Source organism: Eubalaena glacialis, chromosome 19, assembly GCF_028564815.1.
Source record: "Eubalaena glacialis isolate mEubGla1 chromosome 19, mEubGla1.1.hap2.+ XY, whole genome shotgun sequence".
NCBI classification, from domain to species: Eukaryota; Metazoa; Chordata; class Mammalia; order Artiodactyla; family Balaenidae; genus Eubalaena; species Eubalaena glacialis.
In genome coordinates, this window is record NC_083734.1 from 50,241,354 (window position 1) to 50,262,516 (window position 21,163).

The 21,163-nt window shown below is 44.5% G+C and overlaps 1 pseudogene; it reads right to left on the reverse strand.

Annotated features, from left to right (window-relative positions):
- Positions 1-1,046: 1,046 nt before the first annotated feature.
- On the reverse strand, positions 1,047-16,460 carry LOC133080864 (RNA-binding protein 4B-like; annotated as a pseudogene).
- Positions 16,461-21,163: the final 4,703 nt, after the last annotated feature.

Consider the following 21,163-nt stretch of genomic DNA (forward strand, 5'->3'; position numbering starts at 1 on the left):
GGGAAAGAAGACAGTTTCTAATCTCAGCAGCTAAGATGCTGGTGTCACTAAAACAAATAAGGACGACAGGAGCAGAAGCAGTTTTGGGGGAAGGTGGTAACATAAATACTGTTTTAGGTTGATTGTGAGGTGCTGTCAAGATATTCAGGTACAAATATCCAGCAAAGAGTTGCAAAACTGGAAAGAGTCTGGGGTTGACGCTGTGGCTTGGGGAATTCTTAGCAAAGAATTAGTCACTGAAACCACTGAACTGTTAAGATTGCTATGGACTCACATGAACAGCAAGAACTTAGGGCTCAAGATCAAAAAGGCTAATTATAGGGAATTCCCTGGCGGTCCAGTGGTTAGGACTCCTCGCTTCCGCTGCTGGGGGCCTGGGTTTGATCCCTGGTCAGGGAACTAAGATCCCTGCAAGCGTGCAGCCAGAAAAAAAAAAAAAAGAAGAGGCTAATTACAGAGTCTACCCTGTCATCCACGCAACGACATTAAGAAGATGCTTTTCCATCTGTTGCTGTTCTTTTTTTTTTAAGCATTAGAAACGTTTATTTGTCAAAATTTTTTTTTTTTAAGTGAGAAGAGTGGAGTAAAGCAAGGCTAAATTTCAGCTAATGTTGTACCACGATCAGACATAAAAAAACAAAACAAAACAACAACAAACAAAACCCCAATAGTCCTAGCAATTTCAGAAGATTAGCTTCAGCGTCAAAGTCCAGAGCTAACAGAGAAGAGTAGAAGGTTGCTTGCCACTACATATGGTCATTTTAAAGGGAAAGGAGGGGAATTCCCTGGTGGTCCAGTAGTTATGACCCAGCGCTTTGAGGGTGGAGGGAGAAGGTTCATCCCTGGTCAGGGAACTAAGACCCTGCATGCCACGAGGTGCAGCCAATTGAAAAAAATTTAAGAAAATTAAATTTGAAAATTTGAAAATAAATAAAAATAAAGGGAAAGGAGATGTTGCAGGTAGACAGGGAGAGGGATCAACTCCTAAGGAAAGCAAGGCAAGAGGGATTCCACTGTACAGGAAAGAGGGGCTGCCAGCATAATCCTCACCTAGGGCTGCGCTGTGGTCTTGAAGCAGATGGGACAAGTAATAGTTGTAGGTAGTTGGACACGGAAGCTGCTGCTGCCACTGCCTCCTAAGAGCGGACTCGGTAAGGCTCACAGTGGTGGAGTGCTCCCTATGCATCATCGTTATACACGGATTCCCCGTGGCCAACGGTGTCAGGTGTGCGCGCTGCTCCACACTGTTTGTTACAGTGCTCGGTAAAGTCCGCCACACGACCCGTACGATCTACTGGGCACTCTTCTGACCAGTGCCCCTCTTTCCCACACTGACGGCAGCCACTCTGGTCTCCCATCCCAGGGGCAGTCCGAAGCCGGCTGGTGGACAACTGCACGTACGTTCGTGTGCCTTGAAACTCTGTGCTGTCAAGGCCCCTGACAGCCCTACTGCATCCTCTGCCCGCTCCACGTGTACGAAGGCGTAATCTTTCACAATGTCACATTCGATGACTGAACCATGCTCCTCCAACCTGGCCCAAAGCTCTTGGTTGGTACAAGTAGGACTGATGTTGCCTACGTGCAACTTGGCTGAAGCTTTGCTCTTTTTCTTTTTTAAATAAATAAATTTATTTATATATTTATTTATGGCTGCATTGGGTCTTCATTGCTATGCGCAGGCTTTCTCTAGTTGCGTCTCTAGTTGCATTGAGCGGGGGTTACTCTTCGTTGTGGTGCGCAGGCTTCTTATTGCGGTGGCTTCTCTTGTTGCAGAGCACGGGCTCTAGGCACACGGGCTTCAGCAGTTGTGGCACGTGGGCTTCAGTAATTGTGGCGCACAGGCTTAGTAGGCTTAGTGGCTCCGCAGCATGTGGGACCTTCCCGGACCAGGGCTTGAACCCGTGTCCCCTGCACGGACAGGCGGATTCTTAACCACTGCGCCACCAGGGAAGTCCCTGAAGCTTTGCTCTTATCCTCGCTGGCTTCCACGGAGATGTTCACCCTGTGCGGCTTGTAGTGGATGGCATCCTCGGCCGCCGCCTGGTCCTCTATGTGCACAGCGCCGTAGTTTTGTGGCTTCTGTTGTTGTTGTTTGTTTTTTGGCGCAGCTTGCGGGATCTTAGTGCCCTGACCAGGGATCAAACCGGAGCCCTCCCTGGTGAAAGCACGGAGTCCTAACCACTGGCGCGCCAGGGAATTCCCAAAGCTGTAGTTCTTAATGATGTCACATTCCAGCACCTTCCCACACTGCTCGAGGAGTCGGCGAATCGCCTGCTCCGTGCCCTCCTGGGGCAGGTTTCCGATGAACGGCGTCACCGTCCTGACAAGAGCCTCCGCGTGGCGGCGGCGGCGGCTCCGCAGTCTCAGAGAACCTTACAAAATGGCGGCGGGCGCCCGCGCCCCGGCGGCGCGACCGGGCGCTGCTCGCGCGTCAGCTCACGCACGCGCCACTGCGCGCCGCCTCAGGCTCGCGGGCGCCATGTTGCTGTTCTTGCGGTCAGTTTGTTCCTAGCAGGCCGCCAACAGATTTTACAAAGAGTTACAGATTACAAAACAAACATGCCAAAGATGATGATCCAACTGGGGACAAATACATAGATGGGAGAGCAGAATGCAGAACATGAGAGGCAATTGAGACTATATAGAGTCTGCTATCTAGAAAGCAAGGTGCATGCTTTAGCTGCCTTTGAAACTCTCATATTGTGAATATGGGTACTAGTCCGCTCTTTCAAGTTAAGGGTACATGGGTCAGATTCCATCTATTGCCCTCAGCTCATCCACAACCATCCAAACGCACATCAGTTCTACCATCTTGTCAATAATATACTGTGCAAATTGGCAACCTGGAGATCTACCTTCTTGGACCTTCCCAAAGCCCCCAGACGGCTAACACATGGAGAGGACAAAAAATTTCACAGATTGTTATATACAGGGTACTAGGAAATATAGACAAAAGAACAGTAGGCTAAATGCCAGAAGATCCAGATTCTATATTCTTCCACCATGGACAAGTTAATTATATTCTTCGTATGTACAAATGGGAATAAAATGCAAAGATCAGATTTTGAAAATTTAAGTGTTGCACCGTGTATGGTAATAGTGCTTGAAAGTTCGTCATACCCCACACAACCTCCTGTCTATTTAGGGGCCAAATGAGTTAAAGTTGTGCTCTATTATTTTAGGGGAGAGAAGTGTCTTTGACGGTAAAACTTGAATATAATTTACAAGAAATCATGCCTAGAGGTGGAGTACTGCAGTATATCAGATTCTCCTTCTATACATGACCTTTAATTCTGCTGACGTCTATTTCTAGCCTTTGAGTAGGAGAACTTAGAACATGACCTAGAGGCCTTCATTCATCAGGCCCCCACCCTCCCACCCACAATGGATGTGGCCCTTCTCCAACAGTGAGTCACCCACCTTCCCCTCTGCTTTCTGCTTGGGTGGCCACCACCAAGCTGGGGACCCGATTTCCTGGTCTGTCTACCCAACCAGAAAAGAAGTTCCCTGCATGCAGGGTAGAGCTCATTCATCCCTGTGTTCTCAGCACCTGTCAGCATGTAAGGCTCAAAAAATGACCCCCAAGTGAAAGAATGCCAGGAAATTAGGGAGAAAGATGCCAAATGGCACATATTAAAAATAAAATTTTTATACTATTCTATTTTTTAAAATAAAAATTATATATACTTAAGGTGTTTGAGATGATGATTTCAGATACATATACATAGTGAAATGTTTACTACAGTCAAGCTAATTAACATATTTCTTCTCGTGGTTACCTTTTTGTGTATGTGTGTGATGAGAGCAAAAATTAAATTTTAAAAGTCTCCTGTGCATTGAGTGACAGATGAGTGGATAAACAGAATGTGGTACCTACACACAATGGAATATTATCCAGCCTTGTAAAGGAAGGAAATTCTGACAGCTGCTACCATGTGGATGAACCTACAAAGCATTATGCTCAGTGAAATAATCCAGACACATGATGCCACTTACATGAGGTACTAGTCAAATTCATAGAAACAGAAAGTACAATAGAATGGTGGCTGCCAGGGGCTGGGGGGAGGGGGCACGAGGAGTTAGTGTTTAATGAGTACAGAGTTTCTGTTTGGGTTGACGAAAAAGTTCTGGAGATGCGTAGTGGCGATGGTTGCACAGCATTATGAATGTACTTAATGCCACTGAACTGTACACTTAAAAAAGGTTAAAATGTAAATTTTATGACACATATAACCGCAATTTTTTTTAAGTCTCCTGTGCAGTATTCCGTCTGAGGAAGGATACAGGACTGTGGCCTTTGGCTTATTTTTAGGTGGCTATTTCTTCATAAGATGCATTCTTAAATATCTAATTGATAGCAAAGGGAAGAAAACACATTCAGCATTCACACAGCTCAGTGTCCAAATGTCCAAAGTCATTAATTTAGAAAAATACCACGAGAATCATGAAACTGATTCAAAATTTACTTCTAAACCATGAAAGCAAAAAACGAAGTGTGATTTTAATTGGGTTTTCTGGGAGTGTAAGGGTTGTCTTAGATGACTTGTTTTTTTAATTGTTGGTAATCACTGGCTACCAGTACTAACCTCACTGCCAGAAAAATAAACAGTTAAGTAATTAAAACATTCAAAACCTGAACTAGCAGAGAAAAAATGTTTATGTTTCTAACACTTTCCTTTTAGCATCAATTGTGATTCATATATCAAAAGACTAACCTTTTAAAAAGAGATGAAATAGCTTTCATATTTGACTATTTTGGTAACCAGCTGTATAGAAAACTATTTTATCATCCCTTTTCCCCACCCCTAGACAGAGAAAGTTGTTGAGCTTGAGATTTCTAGATTATAATGTCGAAGTTCTCATGCAAGCAAAACCTCCCAGGGATGTTAGATGTCTTGTCAAGGTAAAAACAGGAAGATTTTTTTTTCTTTGATATCTGTCAAGAAAATATAGAGGTATGCTTATTACTTTCTTTAAAAAGTTCTTTTCCCTTTAAAGAAAAGTGTTGTGTTTATTCCAATGGCAGTTTAACAAATAATCTCAGGGTCTCAGCAAGCCCTCAAAACGGGTGATCAGAATGCAACAAGCTGACAGACTCCAAATTAAATTGACACTCCCCAGTCTAAGGCTTCAAAAGATGTGTGTATCAGCATCGTCCAAAGCAAGTCTCTGGATCACTTTTAAGTTCTTCCAAATACCAAGCCTTTAAGCCAAGCTCAAACATGGCGGAGGAGAAAAGGCAGGAGAAGGGACTTTGCTGTGTCAACATGGACACCCGTTAGAAGGTCAGTGCAAATCAAAGAATTACAACCAAATGGTTTTAATCGCTTGGGTGACAATGCACAGGTGACAAGGGGGAAGAGCAAAGAGATAAAAGTGTTAGTGCTTGAAGGAGATGATGCACCCACCTTTGCAGTTCAGTAAACATGGCCTAATGGTGATTTTGTCTGTGGATGGTGAGAAAGGACTTTGCACCAGAAGATCTTATCCCTCGGGAAGGACTAGATTCTAGTCTTAGATTCACAGAGTCACAAAAGAGGAGAGAATGGCCTGGTGGCTCTAAACAGATCCAGTGGAGGGGAGAAACGGAGGTAACATTATGAAGATGGAGTCGTGAATAAAGCACGCGTGAAGCACCTACAAAGGGCAGCTTCCTGGGTCCTGGAGAAGCCTGGTACCCTCTCCCGCAAGTCGAGGAAGCTGCCCTGATTCTGGAAGCATCTGGTTCCAGATGAGAAAATCACTTCACTCTGGGTGGAAGAACCTCAGACAGCCATACGGTCAGGGACACATGCAGACTGAGGTGATCAAAAGAAAACACCCAGATTAAGCCCACAAATCATTTTCAATAAGCCTTTCCAGAAAAGCAGTGTGGTGAAAGAAGTCCTGGGGATGTGATGTATTAGTGTGGAGACCATGGGTAACAATACTCTATTGTACATTTGAAAGCTGCTGAGAGAGTAGATCTTAAAATTTCTCATTGCAAGAAAAAAATTAAAAAACCAAAAAACAGCCGTGTGTTAGCTGGGATCCCAGGTAAAAACTTCAGAAAATAAACACCTTCAAAGAAAGGAGACTTCTCTCTGCGGTTTTGAGGATGAAGTTTCACATCCACTGCTCCAAAGTCCCAGAAAGGCTTATTGTGCTGGGGAACTGGGGTGTGCGAGCTTTGAAGACTTAAACAAATGATCAGCTCTCTCTGTCAGAGATCCTAAAGTCTCCTAAGAGATTCCAGGTGGCAATAAATTAATAGGCTCACTCTTTACTATGTTTCTATTTCTCCTAGCTTAAAAAAAAAAAATCTTAATCAGAAACAAAATTATTTCTTTACCAAAGGCTCCCCTTTCTGTGTGATATCCTAGTTAAACTTGCACATTTTTTCTCCATTCTGTTTTTTTTTGGACTCAGAACAATTTCCTCCTCCTAAGCAGAAAAGCCTCCAGAAAAAGTGTTGGTTGTGCCCTAGTTTCAGGAGGTGATGAAGAGGCAAGTCGCTAAAGCAATATGGAGAAAACTACTACTTGTGGCCCCGGGGAGAAAAAAAAGAATCAGCCAAACAAAGATACCTAGAGTCAGACTGGAACTTCTGGAGCAATCTAAGCCTTACCTCCAAATGCCTAAACAATAGCCTCTATTTATGCACACTTCAAAAGACCTCATTGCATCAGAAGGCACCTTGCGAATAAGATTGCAGCTAATTCTCCCAGCAGCAGAAATGCACTCCCGTGAATAACAAAGCTTCGCTCTGCTATTCATAATAAGGATTAAACCCAGTGGGATAAAATACACAGTTGCCAGGTCATCTTAGTGTAGGGCTGAGCATGGAAAACTGAGTTCTCATTCTCCTCCACTAAAGCCTGGTGGTTGGCACAGGAGCCAGTTCTTTAAATGTCCTGTGATGATTTCTTTTGCTGTTAAAGGAGAAATCAGTTAACAAGGAAAGTGCTCTGAGAGACAGTTGAAGGGCACTGAATCAATATTACTACTGTCCTCAGCCCCCTGTCACAATTGAGTGCAGACCTTCAAAGGAACACATTGTTACCTAAAACTAAAAGATTACCCCAGCCCATCCCCCCACCTAAAAGGCTGCCTCTAAAGCATCAAGGGCCTGCCCCCCTATCTGTTCCACACCTAGGTTTTTCTTCCCATTCCCTCTCCCCGCCCTGACCCCTGTTCCAGCAAAAACAATCTGTTGACCCCTTGCGCACACATGACTTAACAGCTTCCGACTTACAACCTTTCTTTGCCAAAATCCGTATTCATCCTTCGAGACTTGCTTTAAAAGGGCCTCCCCATGACCCCAACCCACTGACAGCTCTTTTTTGCACATGGCTCATATTGAGTTTGCAATCAATTAAAAGTTTAATGTTCTTATTGAAATAATTCTATTTGGAATAATATGTTGTCTGGAATTTGCTTCAAAAAAAATCCAAGGATAGGTGTGGAGGGTGGGGCATTCGGGGTGGGCCCCATGTGGATTCATCAGAGGGGGTCTCTCTACTTTTTTTAAAAAGTCTTTATTGAATTTGTTACAATATTGCTTGTGTTTTATGTTTTGGTTTTTTGGCATGTGGGATCTTAGCTCCCCGACCAGGTATTGAACCCACACCCCCAGCACTGGAAGGCAAAGTCTTAACCACTGGACCGCCAGCGAAGTCCTGGGTCTCTCTACTTTTGCTTATGTTTGAAAGTTTCCATAGTAAAAATCTGAAAATTTTAGTGTCACAAAGCTAGCTAAGGACAACCAACATTCGAACTCAGATTGCCTGACATTAAGAGCAGAGCCCGCTAGGCTGTTCTATTGTTTTCCATGAATTATTTCATAGTTGCTGTTACTGCTTTTTTTCACTGTATCCAGCTGTATTCATTATTCATTTGACATGAAAAGCCCGGTTGCTCTCCTCAAGGAGAGCAGGCAGTGTAACTGGGGACACAGGTAAACAGATAAATCACAGCAGAATCGTGAGTATAACAGCCAGGATAGGAATCGAGTGGAAACAAACAAATTTCTATGGGAAAACAGCAATCAAGCCTACTTGGGGAACTCAAAAAGGCAGCCCAGCCGGGAGCTGTTATCCCAGGTGGAACTCGAGAGCTAAGCAGGGACGTCCAAGGTGAAGGAGTTTGGGGACAGGGGCGCAACTCGGGCAGAAGCTGTGGTGTGGGCAAAGACGCAGTCCTGAAGAGGCGTGATGAGGAAGGAACAGGGCCAGGTGGGTCAGATGCCCTGGTGAGGTAAGTGCAGGCCCAGACTGTGAAGAGGCTTGCAGCCAGGCCAACAGGGTTGGATTTTACCTCTTAGACAATCAGGAGCAAATGCGGAAGTGACGCAATCACGGTTGGTCTGTTAGGAAGGTCACGGTCAGCTGTGCACCTAACAACCTGGAATGGGCTTTTGCAGCAGGTCATAGCCAGGATTAGGTACAGAGAGACTGAGGTACAAAATTTACGGGGACGCCAAAGACCTCAGCAATTCAGATGACCCGCCTTGGACAATGGGAGAAAATGGGTGGGGGGCTTTGCAGTTTTCTGTATCAAATAGTAACCGGATTCCCACTCCACCCTCCTGCCTGCGTGATTTCCACTCGGCCCATGTTAGCTTCAGTCCTGCGTCATGGAATGTGGCCCGATCTCTGCAGAGCAAATCAGAGGCCACTGCAGGATTGTGGACAGTTTAAGTGACAATAAGGGTGAGGCGTCATCCTGATGAACCATCAGGTGTGGAAATGCACTCAAGAGAGACTCACAATGATGGAGGAGGCCTTAATAAATAAAAGCTGCTACCAAACCTAACTTTTGGATGGCTTCGGAAGGCTGAGTTTCTCTGAGAGGGAGGTACAGAGATATCAACTTGCCATCCATGGCCCGGCCCAGGCAAGGAGCTATGACTAAACAGGAAATCGGTTACTGAGCAGTTGAACGGATGTATGAGTGTTCAAAGCGCAAGCACCAGGCTATACTCTGAGACATTCTATAAAGTGAAAAGCAGAGCTGTGTTAACCCTGACAGATGTGTAAGACACTCGTGTAAGAGGCAGGACCTGCTTGGGTCTCCTGAAGAACTAATTCTCTGTGAGTAACTATGAATTATTCAATGCTATGGTTTATTGGGCATCTACTATGTGCCCAGTATATCACAGGCATATTTTTTAAACCACTCCAGAGCCCTGCAATGGAAAGCGCTATCTTTATTTTACAAAAGGAAGCTCACTCAGAAAGGTTGAGTTGTGAGCCTGAGTTCATAGAGCTGGTCCTAAAGGAGCTAGAATTCAAACCCAGAGCAAAGCCAGGCTTAGAGTAAGGAGAGACTTTTCCTTCTGAGAGCTCAGCGACGTTCTGGTTAGAGAGAGGTGAATGAGTTTGAGTTCGCCAGTGCAGTGTCAGATCCTGCACTCAACATTTTGATATTTTATTCAGCATGGGAATATTTTGCATTAATGATGATTTTTAAAATACAATGGATTAAAAATATTATTCATTATGATTATTGAGTTTGGGGGATCCCCCTTCAATTTGGGTCCCCGGGGGCGTCTCTCACTAGCCTCACCCTAGTTTTGGCTGTGTTCCAGGCTGCAGGCGACCTGTGATAACCTGAATGCAGCCTACAGACAGCTCTCATTTTAGGCAGACTTTTCACTCTCCTCCTGCCTGCCTGATAAGTTTTACATCCAAAGTTATTATCTACTGGGAAAGAGGTTTTGGGTTTTGTGGGGTTTTTGTGTTTTTTTTGGTCTGAGTTGGGTCTTCGTTGCTGCACGCGGGCTTTCTGTAGTTGCGGTAAGCGGGGGCTACTCTTCATTGCGGTGTGCAGGCTTCTCATTGCAATGGCTTCTCTTGTTGTGAGCACGGGCTCTAGGCGCACGGGCTTCAGTAGTTGTGGCTCGCGGGCTCTAGAGTGCAGGCTCAGTAGTTGTGGCTCATGGGCTTAGTTGCTCCGTGGCATGTTGACCGGGGATGGAACCCGTGTCCCCTGCATTGGCAGGCGGATTCTCAACCACTGTGCCACCAGGGAAGTACCCCCCCTCCTTTTTTTTTGACTTGCTTGTTCGCTTCTTTTGTTTTCCTGTTCATTTTATTTTTTTCCTTTATCTTCTTTCTCTATTCATCACTGGCTGGGATACTTATAAACAAGAAATGTGTCAAAAGGTGATACATTGGATAACGGGATGCAAAAAATTCTACACAACCCATGAACATATTCAAACGCACTCAAAAAGGAAGCGTCTTAGAATAATTTCACGCCCCCTTCCCAGGGCTGCAGAATATATTTATTTCTATAAGGAATTAGCTTCCAGGGTTTCCCTGGTGGCGCAGTGGTTAAGAATCCGCCTGCCAATGCAGGGGACATGGGTTTGAGCCCTGGTCTGGGAAGATCCCACATGCCGCGGAGCAACTAAGCCCACGCCCCACAACTACTGAGCCTGCGCTCGAGAGCCCGTGAGCCACAACTACTGAGCCCGTGTGCCACAACTACTGAAGCCTGTGTGCCTAGAGCCCATGCTCCTCAACAAGAGAAGTGCAACAAGAGAAGCGCACTGCAACAAAAGAGTAGCCCTCGCTCACTGCAACTAAAGAAAGCCCGTGCACAGCAACAAAGACCCAACGCAGCCAAAAATAAATAAATAAAAATAAATTAAAAAAAAAAAGTTAGCTTCCATAAGGATCAGCCCTTCACACATCTGCTTCACAGAATTGTCTCTGAGAAAAACAAATACCGTATGCTAACACATATATATGGAATCTAAAAAAAAAAAAAAAGGTTCTAATGAACCTAGGGGCAGGACAGGAATAAAGGCGCAGACGTAGAGAATGGGCTTGAGGACACGGGGAGGGGGAATGGTAAGCTGGGACGAAGTGAAAGAGTAGCATGGACATATATACACTACCAAGTGTAAAATAGATAGCTAGTGGGAAGCAGCCGCATAGCACAGGGAGATCAGCTCAGTGCTTTGTGACCACCTAGAGGGGTGGGATAGGGAGGGTGGGAGGGAGGCGCAAGAGGGAGGGGATATGGGGATATATGTATACATATAGCTGATTCACTTTGTTATACAGCAGAAACTAACACAATATTGTAAAGCAATTATACTCCAATTAAGATGTTAAAAAAAAAAAAAGAATTGTCTCTGAGCCCTGTTACCAGATACAAAATTAAATACTATGAGCTGAGGCTGCAGGTTGTACTGGTAGCTGGAGGGTGAAAAGTCATCCTTTTTCCTTTTTTTTTCCCTTGAATTTTATTTTATTTATTTATATTTCATACAGCAGGTTCTTATTATTATCTATTTTATACATATTAATGTATATATGTCAATTCCAATCTCCCAATTCACCCCACCCCCCCTTCTTTCCGCCCCTCTTTCTAAACTTCTGTTTCTACAGTGTGGCACTGTTGTGACAAAACACGAGTATGAGGAGGATAACAGCCATGCCAACAGCAAACACAGCTGTTTGGAATCCTAGTCTGCATTTTTTTAAATTAACTAAATACAGTTCTTGGTTCTTTTAAAAATCAACATTAGGAAGCTCATCAACTACACAGGAGAGAAACTGACATAGAAATGGACACTGTCCAGGTACACATGCCCAACCAGTTTTGCATTTCAGCCCTGAGTTCAATTAAAGAAGCATTCATTCAGTACCTACTGTGTGTCCAGACGCGACCAGGAATTTGTGTTACTAAGACAAAGGGCCAGGTTTCCTGGGAGAGACCGATGCTCAGCAGGGTATCACCACCTGGACCCGTGTTTTATGGAGGAGAGTGCAGTCCATTAGTTTAATTAAAAAAAAGCTTGATCTCAGCCCACGTACACTTTCTACAGGACAGGCCAAGAGAAATTTATAGGAGCAGAGCGGGTGGGCCCCTGGCAGGATTATGATAAAATAAAATTTTTGTGGCCTGGAGTTTCCTCTCTCTGTTCAGCAGTTTCAACCTCTAAACAAAACAAAACAAAAAAATTAGTAGCAATAAACCATCAGCAGGACTGCTTTTTGTTGCTGCGGCAGAGGATTATATGTCTGGATTGCTTCTCCAGTTCTCCTAACTTGACCCAGCTAATGAACATTTAAAAGGAAGGAAGGAAAAATTACCTCTGAGCTCAGAAAATCAATGTTAAAAGTCCAGATTCTAAAATCCACACGTTCTATGCATTCGAAAGTCACTTAGGCTCTCACTCAGGAACTCCGTCCTTCTCATCCAAATTCTACCAAAGATCTTAATTAATCTGGTTTCTCAACCTGCAGGAGCTTAGAAGGCACATGGCAGAAGGGGCGTCCATGCCACTGTAGATGGCTGCTTATAATTATCACAATTGGGGCTATTTAATGATGGTCAGGGCAGATACGGCCCTATTCATTCACAGACAGGCCTATTCATTCACTCACTCACTCTTCATTCATTCATTCAACCAACATTCATCAGGCGCCTCCTCTGGGCTACTAGTGCTCCTTCAAGTTCCTGGTTAAGACCACCCTCCCTGATGTTAAGGGAGGTCTACAGAGCTGTCAAAGCTCCTGATAAGACTCCCAGCCTCCACCCCAGTGCAATCTCCTAAGAGACCAAAGACCCTTAGGAACTGCATTAGTTTCCCGTGGCTGCAATAACAGAGTAATAATACCACCTGAGTCACTTAAAGCAACAGAAATGTTATTCTCTCACAGCTCTGGAAGCTAGAAGTCCAAAATCAAGGTGTCAGCAGGGCCACACTCCCCCTGAAGGCCCTAGGAAAGAATCCTTCCTGCCTCTTCCAGCGTCCGGTGGCCCCAGACGTTCCTTGACTTGCAGCTGCATGTCCCCAACCTCTGCCTCCGCCTTCACAAGGCCATCTCCTCTGTGTCTGTGTCCTCTCTTCATATAAGGATCCCAGTCACCCTATATCCAGGATGATTTCATCTCGAGGTTCTTAACTGACTACATCTGCAAAAACTCTATTTCCAATTAAGGTCACATTCTGAGGTTCTGGGTGGACATGAATTTTGAGGGGACACTATCGGACCTACCACAGAAGGCTATCATTAAACTAACTGAGTACCCCACCTCCCCCGAAAGGCCATCAGAACAAATCCCTGAACCTCAACATCCCTGAAGTCCAAGAATCCCTGGTGCCCTTCTATCCCTGCTCTTCCTCTTGCCTTGACTTTCCATACAGCAAAGAGACAGAAATCAAATCATGTCACTCGGCCTTTCTCACCTTCTGAGATGGCCCACACTCTGTCTGTGGAGTGTGTTTCTCTCTAAATAAATCCACTTCTTACCTATCACTTTGTCTCTCACTGAATTCTTTCTGCGATGAGACGTCAAGAACCTGAGCTTCATTAAGTCCTGGAACCAGGTAAGTGATCTCAGTTGGAAGACTGTGGGTTTTGGCCAGGTTCATGGGTTCAAGTCCCAATCTGAGTTGCACGGTTTCAAGACTACACGTCAAGATTCATAATCTTGCAGGTCTATCAGTGGATGTCCAGAGTGAGAACCTTCCCACCTCCAAAACAAGCGTATCAAAAACAACCACTGTGGGCTTCCCTGGTGGCGCAGTGGTTGAGAATCCGCCTGCCAATGCAGGGGACACAGGTTTGAGCCCTGGTCCGGGAAGATCCCACATGCCTTGGAACAACTAAGCCCGTGAGCCACAGCTACTGAGCCCGCGTGCTGCAACTACTGAAGCCTGCATGCCTACAGCCCATACTCCACAACAAGAGAAGCCACTGCAATGAGAAGCCCGCGCACCGCAATGAAGAATAGCCCCCGCTCGCTGCAACTAGAGGAAGCCTGCGCGCAGCAACGAAGACCCAACGCAGCCAAAAATAAATAAATAAATAAAAAATAAATTTATATATTAAAAAAAATCATGTCACTGCCCTGCTTATAACTCTCAGTGGCTCCCACTGTAAGGAGGCCACATCCCAAACTCCTGGCTAGGCCCCTGAAGCCCTTCACAGTCAGCCCTCTTCATCCCTCCATCCCCTCTCCTCCCCCTGCCCTCGATTCACCCTGTCTGTGCTCCTCTTGGTCACCCAGCTCTACCCTTACTCTCCTCCTTGTTCAAACACACCAAGGTCATTCCAGCACTTGCTGACCCCTCTGTCTCCCTCTACCTGGACGGCTGTCCTCCAGATTGTCACTTGGATCCTACCATTGTTCAAATGTCAAATCCTCAGAAGAGCCTTCTCTATCCATCTTATTCAAAATAGCACCCATAGGGACTTCCCTGATGGCGCAGTGTTAAGAATGCAGGGGACACGGGTTCGAGCCCTGGTCTGGGAAGATCCCACATGCCGTGGAACAACTAAGCCCGTGCGCCACAACTACTGAGCCCACACACCACAACTACTGAAGCCCGCACGCCTAGAGCCTGTGCTCCGCAACAAGAGAAGCCACCGCAATGAGAAGCCCACGCACCGCAACGAAGAGTAGCCCCCGCTCGCCACAACTAGAGAAAGCCCGCACGCAGCAACAAAGACCAAACGTAGCAAAATAAATTAATTAATAAACTAATTAATTAATTAATTAATTTTAAAAATAAAATAGCACCCATATTAAATGAAGTGTAGGTTTATTCTAATATATCATTACTGGTTTGCAGGATTCCAGACAGCATTGGAAAAGACATAGAAAAGGCTTGTCAATCTATTTATCTGCTCCATGATGTCTTTGTTAGAAAAGTAAAAAGCTGAAGAAGCCCAAGTTTGAACTGGGAAAACTCATGGAGCTACATGGTAAAGGTAGTAGTTCTAGAAAAGCTACTGGGGATGAGACAGGTGCTAAAGTTCAACAAGCTGATGGATATGAGCCACCAGTCCAAGAATCTGTTTAAAATTCAGACTTTTTTTTTTTTTTTTTAATTTATTTATTTATTTATTTATGGCTGTGTTGGGTCTTCATTTCTGTGCGAGGGCTTTCTCCAGTTGCGGCAAGTGGGGGCCACTCTTCATCGCGGTGCGCGGGCCTCTCCCTATCGCGGCCTCTCTCGTTGCGGAGCACAGGCTCCAGACGCGCAGGCTCAGCAAATGTGGCTCACGGGCCCAGTCGCTCCGCGGCGTGTGGGCTCTTCCCAGACCAGGGTTCGAACCCGTGTCCCCTGCATGGGCAGGCAGATTCTTAACCACTGCGCCACCAGGGAAGCCCAAAATTCAGACTTTTAATGGTGACAAATAAAAGATCTTATTTGTGAAAATAAAATAAAATAAAATAGCACCCATACCCACACCCACAGGCACCTTAGGTCACTTGATTATATTACCCTAATTTGATTTTTCTTTATTACACTCAATACCATCTGAAATTATATTACTTATTTCTGTGTTCGCTTATTTACGGTCTGTCTCCACCAGTAGAATGTCAGCCCCATGAGGACAGGGACGTGCCTGGAGGGCTTCCCAGTTTAGTGAGGGCACACAGACATGTAAAAAGCAGTGACACTCATGGGGCCAGACACTGTGGGGGGATTTCATCTTCACTACAATCCTACAAGGTAGGTGCTATTATTATTCCCATCTTACAGATGAGGTAACTGAGGTTGAGTCACTTGCCAAGGGGAGCCAGGGCTCAAACCAGGTGGTCTGAGTATAGATCTGTGCTTTTGGCTTCTAGCCTACCTCCCCAGAAAAGATGACAGCATTTTGCCAAGGGGAATGTAAAGGTTATGTTATAGGCCTGTAAGAGCCGGAAGAGGAAACTCTGTCTGAACAGGGTTGAGAGCATCCCTTTGCTGGTAAGCTAATGAGTTCCTGGGCAAAGGAGGCAATCAACATGACAAATGGACAGGCAGTATAACAGAGAGCGGCAGAGAGCCGATGGCATTCAAAGGGATGCAAAGAAGTTTCTGGTCATCCTATATGAGCAGGAGGAGGGGACACAGGACCCTGGCTCCATAGCTGAAGTGTCAGCATTAAGTCCGTTGCTGCAAGACTCATTCCCAAGATGCAGCCCTGGTTCTAAGCACTAAACGCTTGACCTCCTTAACATATGTAATCAAGGTGCTCTCTTAAACCAGAGTTTCTGCTTCTGGGCTCCAGCCTTGCTCTGCTCCATCTCCTTGGAGAGCCAGGTTCTGTTCTGAGCCCCAGCAGCAGTGCCACCTGTGGTCTCTGCTGACAACACCCCCATTCAGCCTGTACTGTACTTCTGCTGGCCACCGGACTATTCTTTGGATGCGCCTTCTCCCCCGGCTGGGTGGTCCTCTGATGCAACTGCCTGCAAGCTTGGCTGATCATAGCAGCCACCACACTCTCCCTATGCAGCGTCACCCACGTGTCCAGACGTGCCCCTGCAGCTGCAGCTAAGCCCTTTGCCTTCCCTACGGCACACTTGTAGCTCTGTCTCCTCTCTAGATCTGGCTTCCGTTGGTCTGGCTCAAGCAAGGAGAAGACAGGAAAACTATAAAAAGCAGAAGAGGGAGAACCATTTAGTGCAGAAGCAATTGGCTCTTTTGCCAAATATCTGCAAGCCTTGTTCCCATGATTCATGCAGGCCTCTGCTGAAATGTCACTTCATCAAAGACCTTCCCCATCACTTTCCCCATCCCAACTCCCTGCTCCTTTATCCTGCCTTTTTTAAATCTCTACCTGACATTACATTATATTTTTATGTTTATAAGTTATTGTCTGGATCCTCCCATGCAGAAGGCAGGAAGTTTCTGGTGGCCCCAGGCGTTCCTTGACATGTGGCTGCACATCCCTAGTGCCCAGAGCAGTGTCTGGCACATAATAATCACTCAATAAATAGTGGTAAGCTAAATGAGAACAATAGTCCCACAGAGCTGAAATCCATAGGTAGGATACACTATAATAGCTGATATTTACAAAGATCTCTCAAGAGATCAAGGCAGAGGAGTATTTATTTTTTTCTTAGAGTTAAATTTTTTTCTTTGATGTTCAGAAAGCCTGTAACAAAGTTTCTAGAACATAGCAAGCCCAGCAAAATGTTAGCTATTATGATAGAAAACATCCTAGAAAAATTTACATGATTTTGTTAAACCTTCCTTATCAGGCACACCAGCTTGTTTCCTGAGAGTTTCAGATAGCTGGAACTTTCCTGGAGGGTTAATCCACTGGGGAAATATAGGGGTGTGGTTGGTGCCATCTGAAACTGAAAATATCAGACTGAGCCAAACACAGGACATTTTAAATACAGGTGTTGCTGATGAAATAGACGTACAACCCGTTGTCCAAAAAAGTCACCACTTCAAAGATAAACGAAGAAAAGGTTTTCAGACTGATTCACGTGGAGCCCTTGGAGAGCTAAAATGTGTGGAAATGTGTGAGTTATGCATTCCTCCGGCTTTATGCTTTTAAGTAAGGGACAAATCTACATTAGCATTCAAGGGCCACAGAAACCAGTCTCTTTTACAAATTACCATGTAATTAAACAGAAGCACATCTTTCCCCTATTCTTAGTATTCCGCTCACCCATCTAGGCCCTCTCTAGCCAAAACCACAACTTAAAAACTGCAAACTCATGGCACTGTCAAGGAATATTTTCTAACTGTCCCCTAAAACTGCCAAACAAGCTGTGTTCCCGTCATGAATAAGGGTATAAAGAGGCTGACAGGAGGAAAAGATGGGAGAAAATGTAAGAAGGGCAAATCTCCAGGGTGAGACAATACAGGAAAGTTTTTTTTAGAAAAAGCATTGTTTATGTTAATGATCCTTAAAGGGACAGTTCATCAAAAGTAGAAACACCTAATAAAAGTCTTTCAATGTTCCAAGTTTTTTATAGCACAGAGCAGCAGCAGAGAGTTAATGATCCTGAGATGTTACTGTTTATAAACTCCACTGCATCGGAACTGTCTTAAATTCTGTATAAATCTTATCTCTATACCTGTGAAAGGTACCCCTTTTGCAGGTGAGCAAAATGGGGCTCAGAAAAATTAAGTGATTTGCCCCCAAGTAGCTGGGATTCAGAGCTGCAATTGTGTTGTTCCAAAGCGGGGCTGGGGGGCTCTTTCGGCTGCCAGGAGAATTCCTCAATGATTCCCAAATGCTCCTGCGTCACCAAGTTTGCACAGGTTCAAGGCCAAACGGAAAAAACAAAGCCAGTATAGTCTGTTCTCCTAAAGCTAAATTTACTCACTATTTAAATCCTGAAATTGTATCCTTCCTAATGTTTCATGTTCAAACGTTCTTCTATAAAAGAAAGGATAATTCGACACAAAAACTCCCCCAATCATAAAAACAAAATTTTAACATGAAAAATTAATAAAAAGAATACTGGAAGTTTTAAATAGCTTTACTCTGCAACATAAAAAGTGGATGATCTTACATCAAGTGCCAAAATTTCTTTTGAAATTTTACTGACCCATGAAATAAAAGACTGGCACTATTGCACAATAGTCAGTATTTTTCAATTTACCCATCAGGGGTTCATGAGGTCATTTTAGTTGGTCAATACCTTCATTCTCTTCTTCCTTTCTTTCTTTCTTTTTCTTCAATAAAATAGAATAGAAAAATAGAAAACATCAGGAGATAAGGACAGGTAGCACAAAGGTTAACTAATACTTCATGAAACGCTTGTTTTAATTGTATAAATACATAAATGCATGTTTGTACTGGGTCGGGATGTAAATTGTACAATATATATTTCTTACTGTGGGTCACAGACAAAAAAAAACTTTGAAAGCCTTTGTACTGTTTTTCTTAGAGTAATACATATTCATAATTGAGCATTTGTAAAACAGACAAATTGTAAGAAAGTTTAAAATCATCTATAATTCTGTCACAAATGACTATATTAATATTTTTATCTCCTAAGCATAGTATGTTTTTATATTACCCGGACACTAGCTGGACACACAAACACTAAATATTTCTAAGTCCTCTAATGTAGCACCATGATTTAAATAGAAGACTGATCCTCAATGGCTGTGTGCCACAAATGGGGGGGAACCCTCTTATTTTTTTTGTTTTTCTTTTGGCCACTCGGCTTGCGGGATCATAGTTCCCTGACCAGGGATCAAACCCAGGCCACAGCAGTGAAAGCGCTGAGTCTTAACCACTGGAAGGCCCGGGAATTCCCGGGGGGGGGCAGGAGACAACTCTCTCTCTCTTTTTTTTTTCTTAATTAATTAACTTATTTTTAGCTGCGTTGGGTCTTCATTGCTGCACGCAGGCTTTCTCTAGTTGCAGCGAGCGGGGGCTACTCTTCGTTGCTGTGCGCGTGCTTTTCATTGCGGTGGCTTCTCTTGTTGCGGAGTACCGGCTCTAGGCGCGCAGGCTTCAGTAGTTGTGGCACGCAGGCTCTAGACAACAGGCTCAGTAGTTGTGGCGCATGGGCCTAGCTGCTCCACGGCATGTGGGATCTTCCCGGACCAGGGCTTGAACCCGTGTCCCCTGCATTGGCAGGTGGATTCTTAACCACTGTGCCACCAAGGAAGTCCCTAAGGGGGAACACTCTTAAACAAGATGAAATAGTGCCATTTCAGATTCTGAGGCATCCATCAATCTCTGTGATTACATCAGTTGATAGGTGGAATTGATTTCTATCTACCTGCTCACAGAAGGAATGCAATCTTCCACCTTAAAAGTAGGCATTTGATTCCACCATGAACATTTTCATGTTCAAATCAGATTATATCAGATCAAATCAGATTATATATTTGCTTGGAATTTTGCTTCCAAGTGTTAAATACGGTTTATTTTTAGCCTTGGGAGTGATGGAATTTGTGTTAACAGGTCCTGGTGAGAATAATCAGTTCACAGCCAAGCTCCGGGTGCAGCCAATGTTCACGTGCAATGAAGGATGACTTTGAAAATCCGGCAAATCCGGATCACACGCTCTTGTGAGAGGAGTCAGAGGAGGTTTTCATAGTGAGAAACTGTAAATTGTGGGAAAGGAGTAAAGTAGCCAGCATCTCACAGCGCCACAAAGCCCTACGTATTAATGTGAACTCATTCCAGACAACCAGGAGAACTTCTCCCAGGGGGAACTGGGACTAGGAGAGAGTGGCCTGGGATGGCACCTCCACGGTAGGTATTAAGGAATCAAAGGGACCTCACACTTGCATTTGCTACAAAGGAGAGAAGCACGGAACACGGCGCTAAGAACATCGTTGGCAAGTGAAAGTGAACTTCAACGTGCATAGGGATTCCAACATTATCGATTAATTTGTTTCACATCAAACGTGGGTGCCCTTACCCAGCAATGCAAATGAGAAATCCAATTTTCAGGAAATAAATGTGGAACATTTATATAAAAATTAAATAAGTTGTAAGAAAACATTGTGATACTTCAATATAGAAACTCTAAACATATATTTATATTCAAATGAGTTTCTTACTCCAAAGTATAATTTTCATACTTCGAAGGGTACAGGAAGTTTATGATGATCTATGCAGGTGTCAGCAAACCAGAGGTTGAGGGCCAATGGCCTATTTGGTAAATAGAGTTTTATTGAAATGAGGTCTCATACTCATCCCTCTAACCTATTGTCTATGGCTGTTTTTGAGCTTCAGTGGCAGCATTGAATGATTGTGCCAGAGACCTTGTAGCCTGCCAAGCCAAAAATAGTCACTAGCTGGCCCTTTAAGAAAAAGTTTGCCTAAAGTAAACTGGATTTCTGGTGAAGCAATGCACCTTCTGAACGGGTGGCAGGTCTTGAATAAGCTGTAGCTATTTCTGAGGACCTCATCTTCCTGCACAATGAACTAGTGATTCTTCTTTCTCTGCAGAGGTCATTTATACAGGGACATATGAATAGCTGTAAAATGTAACAGGAACACCAGTGGGGTTTGGAATGGTGTTAAAACCAGTTTCACAGAAGTGTGACTTTCAGATCTGCAAGGAATCTACTCAAAACCTCTTCTGTGAAACTGATCCGGATGTTTCAGCACTGAATCCAAATAAGGACCAAGACACTCAAGAAGGAACACTGCCGACTCTCTTCATGTGAGACTCAGACCACATATTCCTTCCAGGCTGGAGAATACAAATCTGGAGGCTGCTTTTGAAGGAGCTACAGAAACTCTCTTCTTTTCTTTAGCAACCTTCTCCTATTTGCCCTTTACCCCGGAACCCAGGATGGAAACCCACATAGATACAGTTGGGAGCACACCCATTTCATTCAACGCAGGTGAACCACGTAACCCTGTAGGTTGAAAGTACTAGTGACCATATTTCACCAGCTCTCCCCAGCAGGCCTGCTGGTGGGGGTGAGGGTGCTCCAGGCAAATAT